Genomic DNA, 17,846 nt, shown 5'->3' on the forward strand with positions numbered 1-17,846 from the left:
AAAGTTATGACCAATCTAGACAGCATATTAAAAAGCAGAGACATTTCTTTGTCAACAAAGGTCCATCTAGACCTTTGGCTTTTCCAGCAGTCATGTATGGATGTGAGACTTGGACTATAAAGAAAGTTGAGCACTGAAGAACTGGTACTTTTGAACTGTGGTGTTGGAGAAGACTCTTGAGAGTCCCTTGGACTGCAAGGAGATCAAACCAGTCAATCCTAAACGGAATCAGTTATGAATATTCATTGGAAGGACTGATACTGAAGCTGAAACTCCAATACTTTGGCCACCTGATGCAAACAACTGACTCCTTGGAAAAGACCCTGATGGTGGAAAAGACTTAAGGCAGGAGGAAAAGTGGACGACAGAGGATGAGATGGTTTGATGGCATCACGTACTCAACATGAGTTTGAGAGGCTTCCAGGAGATGGTGATAGACGGGGAAGCCTGATTTGCTGCAGTCCATAGGATTGCAAAGAGTCGGACATGACTGAGTGACTGAAGTGAACATGAAATGGCAACTCTATAAGTTATGGGACAAAAGAGCATTAACAACAAATAAAACAACATATAAACATATAAAACAACATATAAAAGTGATATAACTCAGCAGGATTTTTGGCTTTCATGAACAGTTGCTTTATAGCAACTGCTATAGCTTATAGCATTATTGGTATAAAGGTAAGGCAATGTTGTTTTGGCTGCTTTTATAAATACATTCATATCAATTATAATTTGAATCTCTTTAATGACTCTCTACTGTGAAATGCTGCAATAAATCTCCATTTTTGCATTTTTTGCTTTGACCAGGACAGTTTGAAAGATTTTTATTACTTTCATTATCTCAAAGGAAATAAAAGTAAAAATAGCACAGTAGACATCTAGAGGAAAGAAACACTGTCTTATAGGAAAGTGATGGTGTTTGATATACAGAAAGGAATTCTCAGGGAGGCACTGGACCTACTCACAATCTTCTTGTGCAAAAGTATCACTTATTATGTCTACTCTATCATTTATTATGTTGGGGACTGTGGCATATGAACAAATTAAATAACCTTCCATTTCTTCTCTCCAAGAGAAAATAATACAAGAATTTGTCCTGAAAGAATGTAGTAAATACAGCTATCAATTTAAAATACTGGGCATAGTGCTTTATATTTCATAAATCTTGATAATATGCCTTACTACTGCATATGAATGCACCATACAGTAATATGGTGATTTTCACCATAATCATCAAAAGCATTGTTGTTCTTCCTAGATATACTATCATTAAAAATAAAACTAAGCTCCTTTAATATTCAAGAAATTTTAAAATTCTATTATTGTATTTCTCCTTATATAATCATTGTAAAGTATGTTCAAAGAAGTAGCCAGGAGGAGAATTTTGGAGGTCAATTATATAGAGACATATCAATAAATTTCCAAAAATTTGAACAGTAAATCTAACACACTGCATATCTAAGCAAACCAAAGGACTTCTATGACATCATGCTACTGATTCTATTCATACACATTTTCCTCTTCCCAGAACTTTCTTCAGGACAAATTTGACACCCTTATTCTGCAGACACCCTTATTCTGCAGAGGATTTGGCAGGGGAAAAAAGCAGGTATAAAACACAGAGGGCACTTTTCCTTGATCCATGGAGCTCACAGATGATGGCTGCAGGAACATGAATGCTGCAGATCCAAAGAAAACAGCAACAGCTGAGATGTGAGAGCTGCAGGTGCTGAAGGCTTTGGACCTGCCCTCAGTGGCTGGATTTGGAGGATGCTGGAGAGGATGAAGATGTAGGATGTAAGGATGGTTAAGGCAGGAGTCAGGATGTTAAATGCACTCAAGACTAGAACCAATAATCCACTGATATAGATGCTGGGACAGGATAGCTCCAAGAGTGGAAAGAGATCACAGAAGTAATGGTTAACCACTTTGTTCTTGTTCTGATGGGCAGGGCCATGCTCAGTAAATCTTTAATCCAATTTTCTGTTGATGGGCAGTTCTGTGTTCTCTGCCTGTTATTTGACCTGAGGCCAAACTATGGACGAGGTAATGAAGACAATGGTGACCCCCTTCAAATGGTCCCATGCACACAAAGCTGCACTCAATGCCCCCTACCCTGCAGCAGGCCACTGCCGACCCATGGCTCCACCAGACACTCTTGGACACTCACAGGCTAGTCTGTGTCAATCTCTTATGAGGCCACTATTCCTTTCTCCTGGGTCCTGGTGCACATAAGCTTTTGATTGTGCCCTTCAAGAGGCTGTTTCCTCAGCCCTGTGTAAGTTCCAGTGGCTCTATGGCAGGGTTAATGGTGAACTCCTCCAAGAGGGCTTATGCCATACCCAGGTCTACTGCACTCAGAGCCCCTGCCTCTGCAGCAGTCCAGTGATGACCCCTACCTCCACAGTAGACACACAAATACAGTTCTGGATCAGACTCTGTGGGGTCTTTGGGTCCTGATGCACACAAGGTTTGTTTGAGCCCTCCAAGCATCTCTGGTGGGTATGGGGTTGATTCTAAATGCGACTTCACCCCTCTTATCATCTTGCTGGGGCTTCTCCTTTGCCCTTGGACATGGGGTATCTTTTTTGTGGGATTCAAATTCTCCTGTCAAAGGTTGTTCAGCAATGAGTTGCAATTTAGGAGTTCTCAGAGGAGAAGATTAGTGCACGTCCTTCTAGTCTGCCATCTTGAAGTCAGAACAAGACCAAGTTTCCCACTCAGTCAGTCTCTCCCAACAGGAAGCTTCCATAAGCCTCTTTATCCTTATCCATCAGAGGGAAGACAGAATGAAAACCACAGTCACAGAAAACTAACCAATTTTATCCCATGGACCACAGCCATTTCTAACTCAATGAAACTATGAGCCATCCCATGTAGGGCCACCCAAGATGAACGGGTCATGGTGGAGAGTTCTGGCAAAAATGTAGTCCACAGGAGCAGGCACTGGTAAACAACTTCAGTAGTATTCTTGCCTTGAGAACCCAGTGAACAGTATGAAAAGGCAAAAAGATAGGACACTGAAAGATGAACTCCCCAGATCAGTGGATGCGCAGTATGCTATCGGAGATCAGCGGAGAACTAACTCCAAAAAGAATGAAGAGGCAGAGCCAAAGCAAAAACAACACCCAGTTGTGGACGTGGCTTGTGATGGAAGTAAAGCCCAATGCTGTAAAGAGCAATATTGCATAGGAACCTGGAATGTTAGGCCTACGAATCAAAGCAAATTGAAAGAGGTCAAACAGGAGACAGCAAGAGTGAACATCAACATTTTAGGAATCAACGAACTAAAATGGACTGGAATGGGTGAATTTAACTCAGATGACCATTATATCTACCACCATAGGCAAGAATCCCTTAGAAGAAATGGAGTAGCCATCTAGTAAGCAAAAGAGTCCGAAATAGAGTACTTGGATGCAATCGCAAAAATGACAGAATGATCTCTGTTCGTCTCCAAGGCAAACCATTCAATATCACAGTAATCCAAGTCTATGCTCCAACCCGTAATGCTGAAGAAGCTGAAGTTGAATGGTTCTATGAAGACCTACAAGACCATCTAGGACTAATACCTAAAACAGGTGTCCTCTTCTTTATAGACGACAGACATGCAAAAGTAGGAAGTGTAGAGATACCTGGAGTAATGGGAAAATTTAGCCTTGGAGTACAAAATGAAGCAGGGTAAAAGCTAACAGAGTTGTGCCAAGAGAACTCACATGTCATAGCAAACACCTTCTTCCAACAACACAAGAGAAGACTCTATCCATGGACATCACCAGATGGTCAATACCAAAATCAGATTCATTATATTCTTTGTAGCATGGAGAAGCTCTATAGAGCCAGCAAAAACAAGACTGGGAGTTGACTGTAGCTCAGACAATGAACCCTTTATTGCCAAACTCAGACTTAAATTGAAGAAAGTAGGGAAAACCTTGAGACCATTCAGGTATGACCTAAATCAAATTCTTATGATTATACAGTGGAAGTGAGAAATAGATTCAAGAGATTAGATCTGGTAGACAGAGTGCCTGAAGAACTATGGACAGAAATTCAAGACATTTTCCAGAAGGCAGTTATCAAGACCATCCCCAAGAAAAAGTAATGCAAAAAGTCACAATGGTTTTCTGAGGAGGCCTTACAAATAGCTGATTAAAGAAAAGATGCAAAAGGCAAAGGAGAAAAGGCAAGATATACCCAATTGAATTCAGAGTTCCAAAGAATAGCAAGGAGAGATAAGAAAGCCTTCCTCAGTGATCAATGCAAAGAAATAGAGGAAAACAATAGCAAGGGAAAGATTAAGGACCTCATCAAGAAAGTTAGAGTTAGCAAGGTAACACTTCATGCAAAGATGGGCACAATAAAGGACAGAAATGGTATGGACCTAACAGAAGCAGAAGATATTAAGAAGAGGTGGCAAGAATACACAGAAGAACTGTACAAAAAAGATCATCATGACCTAGATAACCACAATGGTGTGATCACTCACCTAGAGCCAGACATCCTGGAATGTGAAGTCCAGTGGGCCTTAGGAAGCATCACTATGAACAAAGCTAGTGGAGGTGGTGGAATCCCAGTTGAGCGATTTCAAACCCTAAAAGATGATGCTGTGAAAATGCAGGAATCAATATGCCAGCAAATTTGGGAAACTCAACAGTGGCCACAGGACTGGAAAAGGTCAGCTTTCATTCTAACACCAAAGAAAGGCAATGCCAAAGAATGCTCAAACTACCACACAATTGCACTCATTTCACACACTAACAAAGTAATGCTCAAAATTCTCCAAGTCAGGCTTCAACAGTACATGAACTTTGAATTTCTAGATGTTCAAGCTGAATGTAGAAAAGGCAGAGGAACCAGAGATCAAACTGGCAACATCCATTGGATCATTGAAAAAAAGCCAGAGAGTCCCAGAAAAACATCTACTTCTGCTTTACTGACTATGCCAAAGCCTTTGACTGTGTGTGCCAAAGCCTTCCACAAACTGTAGAAAATCCTTCAAGGCATGAGAATACCAGACCACCTAACTTGCCTCCTGAAAAATCTGTATGCAAGTCAAGAAGCAACAGTTAGAACTGGACATAGAACAACAGACTGGTTCCAAATTGGGAAAGAAGTACGTCAAGGCTATATATTGCCGCCCTACTTATTTAACTTGTATGCAGAATACATCATGAGAAATGCTGAGCTGGATGAATCACAAGCTGAAATCTAGATTGCTGGGAGAAATACCAATCACCTCAGATATGCAGATGACACCACCCTTATGGCAGAAAGCAAAGAAGAACTAAAGAGCTTCTTGATGAAAGTGAAAAAAGAGAGTGAAAATGTTGGCTTAAAACTCAACGATTCAGAAAACTAAGATCATGACATCCAGTCCCATCATTTCATGGCAAATAGATGGGGAAATAATGGATACAATGAGAGACTTTATTTTCCTGGGATCCAAAAATCACTGCAGATGGTGACTGAAGCCATGAAATTAAAAGATACTTGCTCCTTGGAAGAAAAGCTATGACCAACCTAGACAGCATATTAAAAAGAAGAGACATTTCTTTGCCAAGGTCCATCTAGTCAAAGCTATGGTTTTTCCAGTAGTCATGTATGGATGTAAGAGTTGGACCAAAGAAAGCTGAGTGCTGAAGAATTGGTGCTTTTGAACTGTGGTGTTGGAGAAGACTCGAGAGTCCCTTGGTTTGCAAGGAGTTCATTGGAAGGACTGATGCTGAAGCTGAAATCCAATACTATGGGCACCTGATGCGAAGAACTGACTTATTGAAAAAGACGCTGATGGTGGGAAAGATTGAAGACTGGAGGAGAAGGGGATTGCAGAGGATGAGATGGTTGGATGGCATCACCAACTTGATGGACATGAGTTTGAGTAAGCTCCAGGAGTTGGTTTTGGACAGGTAAGCCTGGTGTGCCTCAGTTCATGGGGTTACAGAGTCAGACATGACTGAGCGACTGAACACAACTTAACCGAACCTTGTTCTTGCAGAAAAGGAGTCTCAGCATAAAAATCTGTATGGATCGTAGACCAAATTAAGTCCAAAATATAAAGTCGTACTGTGAGGTGGAAGCAGATGTGGTAAGACATGAAGATGTTGTAAATTAAGGGGTTACAGATGGTAAGATAGCGGTCCTATGCCATTACAGCCAACATATGACATTCTGATATAACCAAAACAAGAAAGAAAAAGAGTTGAGTCATACATGCTGGGTAGGAGATAGTCTTCTTCTCTGTCACAAAGCTCACCAGCATTTTGAGGATAATGACAGTGGACTGACTGAGGTCAATAAAGAACAAACTGCTGAGGAAATAGTACATGGGAGTGTGCAGGTGAGAACTGAGCCCTTTCAATGTGATCATGCCCAGGTTCCCCACCACCATGACCACATAGATTCCTAGAAAGAGGAGGAAAAGTGGCAGCTTGAGTCATGGCTTTTCTGTGAGCCCAGCGAGAATGAACTCAATCACTAAGGAGTGATTTCCAGGGTCCATAATCCTCTCCGAGGTTCGTGTATAAAAAGAGAAGATGAGTGCACTTTTTTGTTCCTCTGTGTGTGTGTTTGTACATGTGTATGTGTGAGGGAGAGTAATTCTGGAGAGATCATTACTTTACCACTCATCAGAGGAAGTTCATAATGTGGGGATCTCTTGAAAAACAATGATTTTGGTTGTACCAGAATAGAAATTATAGACGTCAAGAAAATTATAATTGATATCTAATAACATTTTAAAAGAAGATACAAATTCTGGATTTTTCAATTCTACTCATTTCTGAGGACTTTGTCTTTTCCTTTCATACCCGATGTGTCTATATTAATATAATGCATGTCAAATGGCCAGTATTTTCATTTCACTCAGAATAAGTGATAGCAGTGTATACTTCCTGTACTTTGTAAACAAAGGTTACGTAAGGCCGTGAAAAGTCGTTGTATTAGTCTGAGATATTTCTTACAGAAAACCCAATCAGAATTTCAGAAAAATGAAAGTGAAAGCCGCTCAGTCATGCCCAGCTCTTTGTGACCCCATGGACTATACAGTCCATTGAGTTCTCCAGGCCAGAATACTTGAGTGGGTAGCCTTTCCCTTCTTCAAGGGAATCTTGGAGTTGGGTTGGGATCTTCCCAACCCATGGATAGAACCCAGGTCTCCCGCATTGTGGGCAGATTCTTTACCAGCTGAGTCACAAGGGAAGCCCAAGAATACTGGAATGGGTAGCTTATCCTTTATCCAGGGGATCTTCCCAACCCAGGGCTCAAACTGGGGTCTTTCACATAACAGGCAGATTCTTTACTAGCTGAGCTACGAGGGAAGCCCTATAATTGCAGAAATACTGGGCAACTATCAGCTTCATTCCCCCTGATATCTGTTGCTTTAGTGCTCACCTTCTTCCAGCCCAGACCATGAACCAGGAATTCAGAAACACAACTGCTTAGCTGCCATCGTATTTATATCTCAACAGCTTTTCCAAGTCCCACCAATTCCCCTCCTATTTCTAATTTGAAAGCTCTAAGAGAACATAAAGTAATGGCATAAATTTAAGTCATATATTCCACCACTCTGACCCCAGAAGCAGTACACTAAGAATAGTTTGGGCAATTCGAGCTTCATGGTTGAAGTACTGGTAGTCAGACAATTATTCATATTTCTAAAATATAATAATGTTTTTTGAAGACAAACACTAAGGGTCATTTATGATACGTTTTTTAAAAATAATCATGTTTTGCATATGTTCTTCATAGAATTCAAAGATGGTGGGGATATGAATTTGTAGAGCATATGCAAAATACAAGTAGAAATTTTAGGCAACATTAGTTAGCTAGTGATTTTTTAAAGACCAATGTGTTACATTAACCAGTAACTGTTACATTAACCAGTAACAGTTACATTAGCTAGTTAGTATTTTTTTAAGACCAATGTGTTTTTAGTTTAAATTTACAAAGAAAATTATTATATTGCAGAAAATGAAAACTCATGTTCTTACTTAATGCTTAAGCAACAGTTGGATTAGTGTGCTCAATTTGAGGTAAAATACTTTATGTGATAGGGAAAAATTAGACAGCTTCAGAAAAAATGATCTAGAAATATGTGATTTTAGAATGGCTGAAATAACTGAAGATATTTTTAGTAGAGCAAAACTGAATATGACAGTCATCTCAGTGTTAAATGTATTGACTTATTTTAGAGGTATATCTTTGTATGTCTTAAGAGATTAAAGTAAAATTAACTGTTTGAAACTGTAGAGAGAAATATTTGATTTCACAGCAAAGGTTTAACATTCCAATCATCAGACACAACATGATCTTATAGTCAAAATGTTGTGGTCAGCTTGAATGGTCAGTGGCTTAGCAAATATTGTTTAAAGATACAAGCACCTGGTTGAATCCAATTCTCTTTAACATTTATTCCAGTTCCCAAATTTATGATTTCTTAATTCTTATTGTTTATGATACTAAGTTAGACAGTAATGAATTAAAACTTTAATTCAACCTCATGATTGATGTGTGACCTAGGGATAATCCCTTCTACTCTTCAACTCTCTGAAAAGCAAAAACTTAAATATCTGCTTCGTTTGATAACTAAATTAATTGTTGCCTACATGTTGCTTAGCACAGTTCCTGGTTCCTGGTAAGAACTAAACAATGACAATTTTTTTCCCTGCATTAAAAACAAATTTATTTATGTTTAATTGGAGGATAATTGATTTACAATATTGTGGTGGTTTCTGCCATACATCAACATGAATCAGCCATAGGCATACATATATCCTCTCCCTCTTGGCCTTCTCTCCCCGCCCCCCACCCCATTCCACCTCTTTTAAGTTGTCACACAGCTCCATATTTGAGCCCCCTGCATCATAACAGCAAATTCCTACTAGCTATCTATTTTCCATATGGTAATGTGTATGTTTCCATGTAACTCTCTCAATTCATACCACCCTCCTCTTCCCCCACTGTGTCCACAAGTCTGTTCTTTAAGTCTGCCTCTCCCTGCTGCCCCGCAAATAGGATCATCAGTACCATCTTTCTAGATTCAATATATTTGCATTAATATGCCATATTGGTGTTTTTCTTTCTGACTTACTTCACTCTGTGTAATAGGCTCCAGGTTCTTCCACCTCAAAAGAACTGATTCAAATGTATTCTTTTTATGGCTGAGTAATATTGCATTGTATAAATGTACCACAACTTCTTTATCAATTCATCTATTGATGGACATCTAGGTTGCTTCCATGGCCTTGCTATTGTGAATACTGCAGCGATGAACGTTGGGGTATCCATTGAGTGTAAATATTAGACTGATGACAGATAGAGATAAATAAAGAAATATATGCATCTCTGAGTGCTGTAGGAGGGAGCCACAAGGATTCAGACACAACCCTCCTGCTCTCCAAAATGTCAGTTCCTTGTGTTTTTCTGTTTTATCTTGCTTAAACAATATTCTCATTTTTCTAATCTTTGTCTTTTACTTAGCCAACATTCTCATCCATTAATTATGGCATAGTTTAATTTTTTCCTTTATTTAGCACAATTTCTGCACAATTAAAAACAATAAATGAGAGATTTGAAAAATTTTAATCAAATATTAGCTTCCTAAATTATGGATATTTTCCAGAGTCTCCAAATAAACTTAATGATTTTCTTTGTTATGTGAAGATATATATCACCTAATAACAACAAAAGTGTTTTGTTTTCATGTTTCAACAGATATCACATTATGTTATTTTTATTTAAAAAATGAGGTTTTCATTTATGATTCATCATATTTCTTTAACTTTTCTCTCATTCTGTTCTCCTTATCCTAAGAAATCTATTTGATGGTTAAGGCCCTTTAGTTAAGGGCTTCAATAGTGTAACAGTCAAAAAGATCTTATTCTATGTGCCTATGAATGTGTTTCTTATGATTACAGTAAGTACACTCTTAATAGTATATACTTATTATGTTTATTTTTAGTTGAGTTTTCTTTTGTATTAGACTGTAAACTTAATACAGTAATTGGCACAGTTCCTGACTTACAACAAATACCATAAACATGCGCTTTTAATAAAAATATTGAAAGAAATTTGGAGATAAGTTACAGACTAAACACAAGTGAATGAAATGCTTACACTGCCTGAGTTGAAGCGAGTAAACAAGGAAACCTTTGCCATCATTTTATTAGCAGGGACAAGTAGATGAATGAGGAAATCTCTGTTCATGAGGAAGTGTGAATATTAGAATGATGACAGGTAGAGATAGATAAATAAATATGAATATCTCTAAATGCTGTGGGAGTGAGCCAAATTAAAGGACTCTAAATTTTAATAGTTAAGGTTGGGATTCAGACACAGAATGGCTGCTTTCCAAGATATCAGTACCTTGTATTTTTCTCCCCCAGTTTTCTGAAGGAAAAAATTATTCTCGTGATTCTGCTGGATAGTTCTGAGTCCTCACCTTGCATGACTCCTTGTTGTTGAGGGTCAGGATCTAATAGTCTCTGTTGTGAATCATTAGTCCTGACCTCTGAACATGTTGGCAGCCTTCTGTTAAGGTTGGTTGATATGAATGATGATTTTATACTCTCTGGTACTGATGTTAAGAGTCTGATGAGGAACAAATAATGATAATGATCTCCCACTAAAATCTTGTCTCACAAGTATCAACTCTTCAGAAATAATCAAAATTTCTCTTTTCCCCATTGACTCACCAGTGTTTAATATATGTGGTACCTTGCTTTTGTAAGATTATGTATTGTAAACAAGGATGTGATAGATTTTGTTTGAGCTCCAAGGACTTCTCTGTCAAGCTAATTTAAAGTTCAAACTTTAGGAAATTTTAAAGACATACACTAAAGGAATTTTCTAAAGTAATTGCCCACGAGGAGTAAGTAGAAAATCAGAAGGGAAAACCTTTGTGTGTCAGATTTGAAACTTTTTATTCTCATTGATCTTTGCTAATTCTATTTAGACATTAGGATGTATTCATAAAACTTGACACATATTAATATTAATATTCAAAATATTTAATGTGCTGTCTGCATCAGCTGGATATTGGCACCCCAAAAAGACTAGCTAGGAAACTGATGACTTTATTTTCATCTACTACTAAAAGGGAAATGGTGAGGAAAAATATAGAAATGTATGTGTTATATATGCTTCTTTTTTAATATAAATTTATTTATTTTAATTGGAGGTTAATTACTTTACAATATTGTATTGGTTTTGCCATACAACAACATGAATCCGCCACAGGTATACACGTGTTCCCCATCCTGAACTCCCCTCCCTCCTCCCTCCCCATACCATCCCTCTGGGCCGTCTCCTGTCTAGATTAATCATAGCTTTTCTTTCAAGGCACAAGTATCTATTAATTTTGCGGCCACAGTCACTGTCCACATGGATTTTGGAGCCCACGAAAATAAAATTTGTCACTGTTTCCACTTGTTCCTTATCTATTTGCCATGAAGTGATGGCACCAGTAGCCAAGATCTTAGTTTTTTGAATGTTGAGTTTAGAAAGAATTTTACCATCCCTCTAGGTCATCCCAGTGCACCAGCCCCAGAGGGATGGTACAGGAAGAGATGTGGGAGGGGGTTTCAGGATGGGAAACATGTGTACACCCATGGCGGATTCATGTTGATGTATGGCAAAACCAATACAATATTGTAAAGTAATTAGCCTCCAATTAAAATAAATAAATTTCAATTTTTTAAAAAGAAAGAATTTTACCACTCAATGATATTTAAACTGGAATAAAAGAATTACAAAATCACAGTTATAGACCTCATGAAATTTGAAACTTTGGACTAAAGAGGTCTAATACTTAACATAATGAAACATAATATGAAAATAAAACTGGAGTAAACTCGGAGAAACATACTTTGGCCACCTGAGGCAAAGAGTCAACTCATTGGAAAAGATCTTGATGTTGGGAGAGATTGAAGTAAGGAGGAGAAGGGGATGACAGAGGACAAGATGGTCAATGGTTGGATGGCATTGCCAACTCAATGGACACGAGTCTGAGCAAACTCCAGGAGATGGTGAAGGACAGAGAAGCCTGGCATGCTGCAGTCCTTGGGGTCACAAAGAACTGGACATGACTGAGTAACTGAACAACAACAGAGAGACAAACAAATTTGAATGGGTCTCCTAATGGATTCAGAACTAAGGAACATTAGCTGCAACATCTTGGAATTTTTATTAATTTCAAATTATCTTCTCTATTTCTTATTCTGACCTAATCATCAAAGAATTCACCTCTTAGAGTTCGAATAATATATTTGTTGGAAAACAAGTTATTAATACCTATTACAAAGGGATCAATTAAGGATAGAGTTTTTTTCTATTAAATATATTCTAAATAATTATGAATTGGAATTTCTTGGCAGTCCAAATAACTGATATGCCATCATGCTATTGTTTCTGTTCATATATGTTTTGCACAGTCTAGAATTATTTTCAGTGCAAATCTGACATCCCTATTTCATAGAGGGTAGATCAGGGGCATTAGCATGGGCACAATGATGATGTAAAACACAGAGGATACTTTCCCTTGGTCCGTAGAGCTGACTGATCATGGCTTCAGGTACATGAATGCAGTAGATCCATAGAAAATAGCAACAGCTGAGATGTGAGAGCTTCAGGTGCTGAAGGCTTTGGACCTGCCCTCCTTGGAGTGGATTTGGAGGATGCTGGAGATGATGAAGATGTAGGAAGCAAAATAACTAAGGCAGAAATTAAAATGTTAAATGCACTTAATAGTATAACCAATAATTCATTAACATAGATGCTGGAACAGGATAGCTCCAAGAGTGGGAAGAGATCACAGAAATAATGATTAACCACATTGTTCTTGCAGAAAAGGAGTCTCAACATAAATCCTGCATGAATTGTGGATCCAGTGATGCCCAAAATATAAACTCCCATAAGTTTATAAGCAGATGTGATAAGCCATGGTGACATTGTAAAGCAAGGGGTTGCAGATGGCAACATAGTGGTCATATGCCATTGCAGCCAGCATGTCACTTTCTGAAATAGCAAAAATGATGAAGAAATAAAATTGAGTCATCCATTCAGGATAGGAGATAACATTCTTCTCTGTCATAAAGTTCACCAGCATTTGGGGGGTAATGACAGTGGACTGACAGAGATCAATAAAGGACAAGCTGGTGAAGAAATAGTATATGGGGGTGTGCAGGTGTGAACTGAGCCCAGTCAGTGTGATCATGCCCAGGTTCCCCATCACCATGACCACATAGATTCCTAGGAAGAGGAGGAAAGGGGGCAGCTGGAGTTGTGGCTGTTCTGTGAGCCCAGCAAGAATGAACTCAGTCATTGAGGAGTGATTTCCAGGGCCCATTATCTTCTCAATCAGTCCTATGTTGAAAGAGAAAATGAGCAGATTTTATGCCCATGTGTGCATGTGTGTGAGTGTCTGTGGGCACGTGTGCTCCTGTGAGTGGGTTCTGGGGAGAGCAATTCTGGGAAGGTCATTGTTTGATCCCTCATCAAAAGAGACTCATGATGCAGGGGTCTCCTGAGTCTCTCCTGCTCCTCTGAGACAAACAATGATCCTAGTTGAACCAGATGAAAAATATACAAACTTCATGAAATTTATAATTAAGATACTCTGTAACATTTTAAGAGAAAACACCAACTCATAGATTTTTAAAATCAGAGTGAACAGTACTATTGAGACCTCTGAGGACTTTTTCTTTATTCCCATGTTCTTTATGTATGTCTTAATAATATTCGTGTAAAATGGCATTGTATTTTTATTTCACTGAGAATATTTAAGAGTAGTGCGTGCTTTCTCTAATAAATTAAGAGGATTCATAAATCTACAAAAAGTAAATGTATTATTCTCAACTATTTTCCTTACTAATGCTCAAAATACCACACAATTGCACTCATCTCACACGCTAGTAAAGTAATGCTCAAAATTCTCCAAGCCAGGCTTCAGCAATACATGAACCGTGAACTTCCTGATGTTCAAGCGGTTTTAGAAAAGGCAGAGGAACCAGAGATCAAATTGCCAACATCTGCTGGATCATCGAAAAAGAAAGAGAATTCCAGAAAAACATCTATTTCTGCTTTATTGACTATGCCAAAGCCTTTGACTGTGTGGATCACAACAAACTGTGGAAAATTCTGAAAGAGATGGGAATACCAGACCACCTGACCTGCCTCTTGAGAAATCTGTATGCAGGTCAGGAAGCAACAGTTAGAACTGAACATGGAACAACAGACTGGTTCTAAATAGGAAAAGGAGTACGTCAAGGCTGTATAGTGTCACCCTGCTTATTTAACTTATATGCAGAGTACATCATGACAAATGCTGGACTGGAAGAAGTACAAGCTGAAATCAAGATTGCCGGGAGAAATATCACTAACCTCAGATATGCAAATGACACCACCCTTATGGCAGAAAGTGAAGAAGAACTAAAGAGCCACTTAATGAAAGTTAAAGAGGAGAGTGAAAAAGTTGGCTTAAAGCTCTACATTCAGAAAACGAAGATCATGGCATCTGGTCCCATCACTTCATGGGAAATAGATGGGGAAACAGTAGAAACAGTGACAGACTTTATTTTGGGGGGCTCCAAAATCACTGCAGATGGTGACTGCAGCCATGAAATTAAAGGACACTTACTCCTTGGAAGGAAATTTATGACCAACCTATACAGCATATTAAAAAGCAGAGACATTACTTTGCCAACAGAGGTCCGTCTAGTCAAGGCTATAATTTTTCCAGTAGTTATGTATGCATGTGAGAGTTGGACTATAAAAAAGCTGAGCACCAAAGAATTGATGGTTTTGAACGGTGTTGTTGGAGAAGATTCTTGAGAATCCCTTGGACTGCAAGGAGATCCAACAAGTCCATCCTGAGGGAGATCAGTCCTGAGTGTTCATTGGAAGGACTGATGCTGAAGCTGAAACTCCAATACTTTGGCCACCTGATGCAAAGAGCTGACTCATTTGAAAAGGCCCTGATGCTGGGAAAGATTGAAAGGAGGAGGAGAAGGGGACGACATAGGTGAGATGGTTGGATGTCATCACTGACTCAATGGACATGAGTTTGAGTAAACTCCGGGTGTTGGTGATGGACAGGAAGGCCTGGCGTGCTGCAGTCCATGGCGTCACAATATTTGGACCCGACTAAGTAACTGGACTGAACTTAATTTTTAATTTAACTATGTGAAAATTTTGAAATACACTGTTTATTGTCACCATCCATAGTACTTGATCATGTGGGCGCAATTCTTCTTCCCTCAACTGATGAATTCCTTCTGTGAACCCAGTACATATGAATTATACACAGAAATCAGAAATATAGCCAGAATGCCCAAGGAGCTTAGAAAACACAATATAATGTAATCTCTGTAGCATTAGGGTATTTATGATATAAAGTTAGAGAACAAAGGAAACAATTTAAGTCATCTTATTGGAATTAGGTCAGACTTTTTGCAGAACTTTAGCAGATGAAATAGAAATGAATTGCATTTCAGACTTGTAACAACATCTCCAAAGACATCAAATTTTGATACCATTTTCTTTTGGAGAAGTGGCAAATAGCTTCGTAATTTTGGGCTGAAGAGGAAAATAGAGGCTGGATATTTAGATGCAGCCAGGCAATGCAAATTATTATACACATATTAAAAAGTTTGCTTTGTCAGGGGAGTTTGTAATTTCCTTTCTAATGTCTCACCACAGCAAAAATTTGAACTGATGGATGGACCAGTGTTACAGCTCAGTTTTATTTGGCAAGGAAAGGAAAATACATCCTCAAGGCATGAGGGCAGGCCGACCCAAAAGATACAAAGAGAAGAGAAGCCCCTGGCTCAAATTTGGCTCCTCTTTTTATGTTTTTTTTTTTTTTCTACTCCTCCTGAGCCACCCCGGTATAAATTGTCCTAGCCAGAAGGGCTATTTGTTTTACCTGAGGTTCTAACTCCAGTCTCTAGAGCTTCCTTTGTTCTATTTTCATAGGCTTTTTCCTTTCTTTGCCTTTTAGCCACCACCATTATGGACTCTTTTTTTTTTTTTTTTTCCTATTCTAACTACCTAACATTCTCCCCTCAAGAGATGGGAGGCCCAATTCTTTGGGAATAGAGGTGTTGAGGTCTCTCTGGCTACTTCCTGCTGAACTGGGATGGTGAGGGGAATTGGGCCTCCTCCTCTTGCTAATCTCAAGCCTCAGAGTCCTTAGAGTGGTGTCCACCTAAGAGTGAGTGATATTTTCCTTGGTCAGGTGTAGTTTTATATATCCTTGTTGAACTGGCACTGCATGTTGTAGCTTGTTGACCTGGGTAGAGACAAAATGGGTTAGATAATTGATAATACACAGAGCAATCATAAGCAGCATCAATACAGTGATAACAGGGATTAGTAGGGACAATAGCCAACCCCAAATTCCCCTCAACAGGAAAAGGATCCTCCAAAGAGATACTGTAGCCACCCTGAAAGTTCTCCAGCTTGTTCTTTGAGATCCAGTAGGACCTGGATGTTTTCTTGAGGACTGTGAGACTTTCTTTAACTTAGCTGGAGGTATTTACCCAGAAACAACATGTCTCATTCAAGATAGCTCAGGTCCCTCCTTGTTCAGGGATCAGGAGATCTATCTCCGTCTATTTTGGAGTACAACCCCTGGCCAGCTGTGTTTGCTCTTTAGAGCTATCCTAAGAAACCATATCCCCAGAAACTTAATTTTGGGGGTGTTTATTAGAATGGCACTCATTTGCAGTCCTGAATAGGTATCTGAGATCTCCCAGGGCTCACAGGTATATTGAGTGTCCTCTTCTGTTTTCTTCTACAACTTGACTCATGAGCAGTGAATCCAGGAGTCATGTCCTGGTACCCTGACTGCTGTGGGGGTAGAAAGTATTACAGGGTAGGGGCCCTTCCATGTGGACTGAAGTTGAGCCTTTAGGGACCCATCTTTCCAGACTTTAATTAGGAATTGAGTCCCTGGAGCATATAGTGGTGGCTCTTTAGAATCTTCTGGGTCCTGGTTGATACCCACAAGTGTATATCCTGTTGGAATTGCCCAATGGCCATGATATAAGACCAGAGGGTCTAAGCCTCTGGATCTAGGAAGAGGTCATTGACATAAACAAAAGGTTTCCCATATAGCATCTCATAAAGACTAAGACCAACCTGTTCCTTAGTGGCAATACAGGTGTGGAGGAGAGCTTTACTAAAGCTTTCTTGCATTGCAGGGAGGTCTCCTGGATTTTTTTTTTTTTTTATCTCTGATTTTAAGAATTGGTTGGCTCTTTCTACTTTTCCTGAAGACTGAGGCCTCCGGGCACAGTGGAGATAATAAATAATGCCCAATGCCTTAGAGACCCCTTGAGTGACCTTAGAAGTAAATGATGTCCCATTGTCACTTTGTAATGACTTGGGCAGACCAAATCTCAGAATGATTTCATGGAGCAGCTTTTTTTTAACCACCTCCTTCCTTCTCCATCTGAGTGGAAAAACCTTCAATTCATCCTGTGAATGTATCTATCTTGACTAATAGGTATTTATACACTTGAGAAACTGGCATCTGGGTGAAGTCCATCTGCCAGTCCTCTCCTGAATAGGTCCCATGTCTTGGATGGGCTGAGGCAGCTGGAGTCTTTGAGCTCCTTGGGGGTTGTTTAATTGGCAAGTGGGACAAGAGGAGATCACTTGCCTTATAGTTGTTTGGAGGCCTGTTCCTCTGAAGGACCTTTCTAGTAATCTTTGAGGGGCCTTCTCCCTTAAATGAGTGGTGGCATGTAAGGAATTAACCAACTTTCATTGGAGTTTCCAAGGCAGAAAAAGGAGTCCCTCCTTTTGAAACCACCCTATATGATCTTGAAAGCCCTCACTCTTAGCTT

General features: G+C 39.1%; 2 pseudogenes; both read right to left on the bottom strand.

Annotated features, from left to right (window-relative positions):
* Window positions 1-1,507: 1,507 nt before the first annotated feature.
* Window positions 1,508-6,499, bottom strand: LOC138083491 (putative olfactory receptor 8G2; annotated as a pseudogene).
* Window positions 6,500-12,409: 5,910 nt separating this feature from the next.
* On the bottom strand, window positions 12,410-13,342 carry LOC138084160 (putative olfactory receptor 8G3; annotated as a pseudogene).
* Window positions 13,343-17,846: the final 4,504 nt, after the last annotated feature.

The sequence above is a fragment of the Capricornis sumatraensis genome, chromosome 8, assembly GCF_032405125.1.
Source record: "Capricornis sumatraensis isolate serow.1 chromosome 8, serow.2, whole genome shotgun sequence".
Lineage (NCBI taxonomy): Eukaryota > Metazoa > Chordata > Mammalia > Artiodactyla > Bovidae > Capricornis > Capricornis sumatraensis.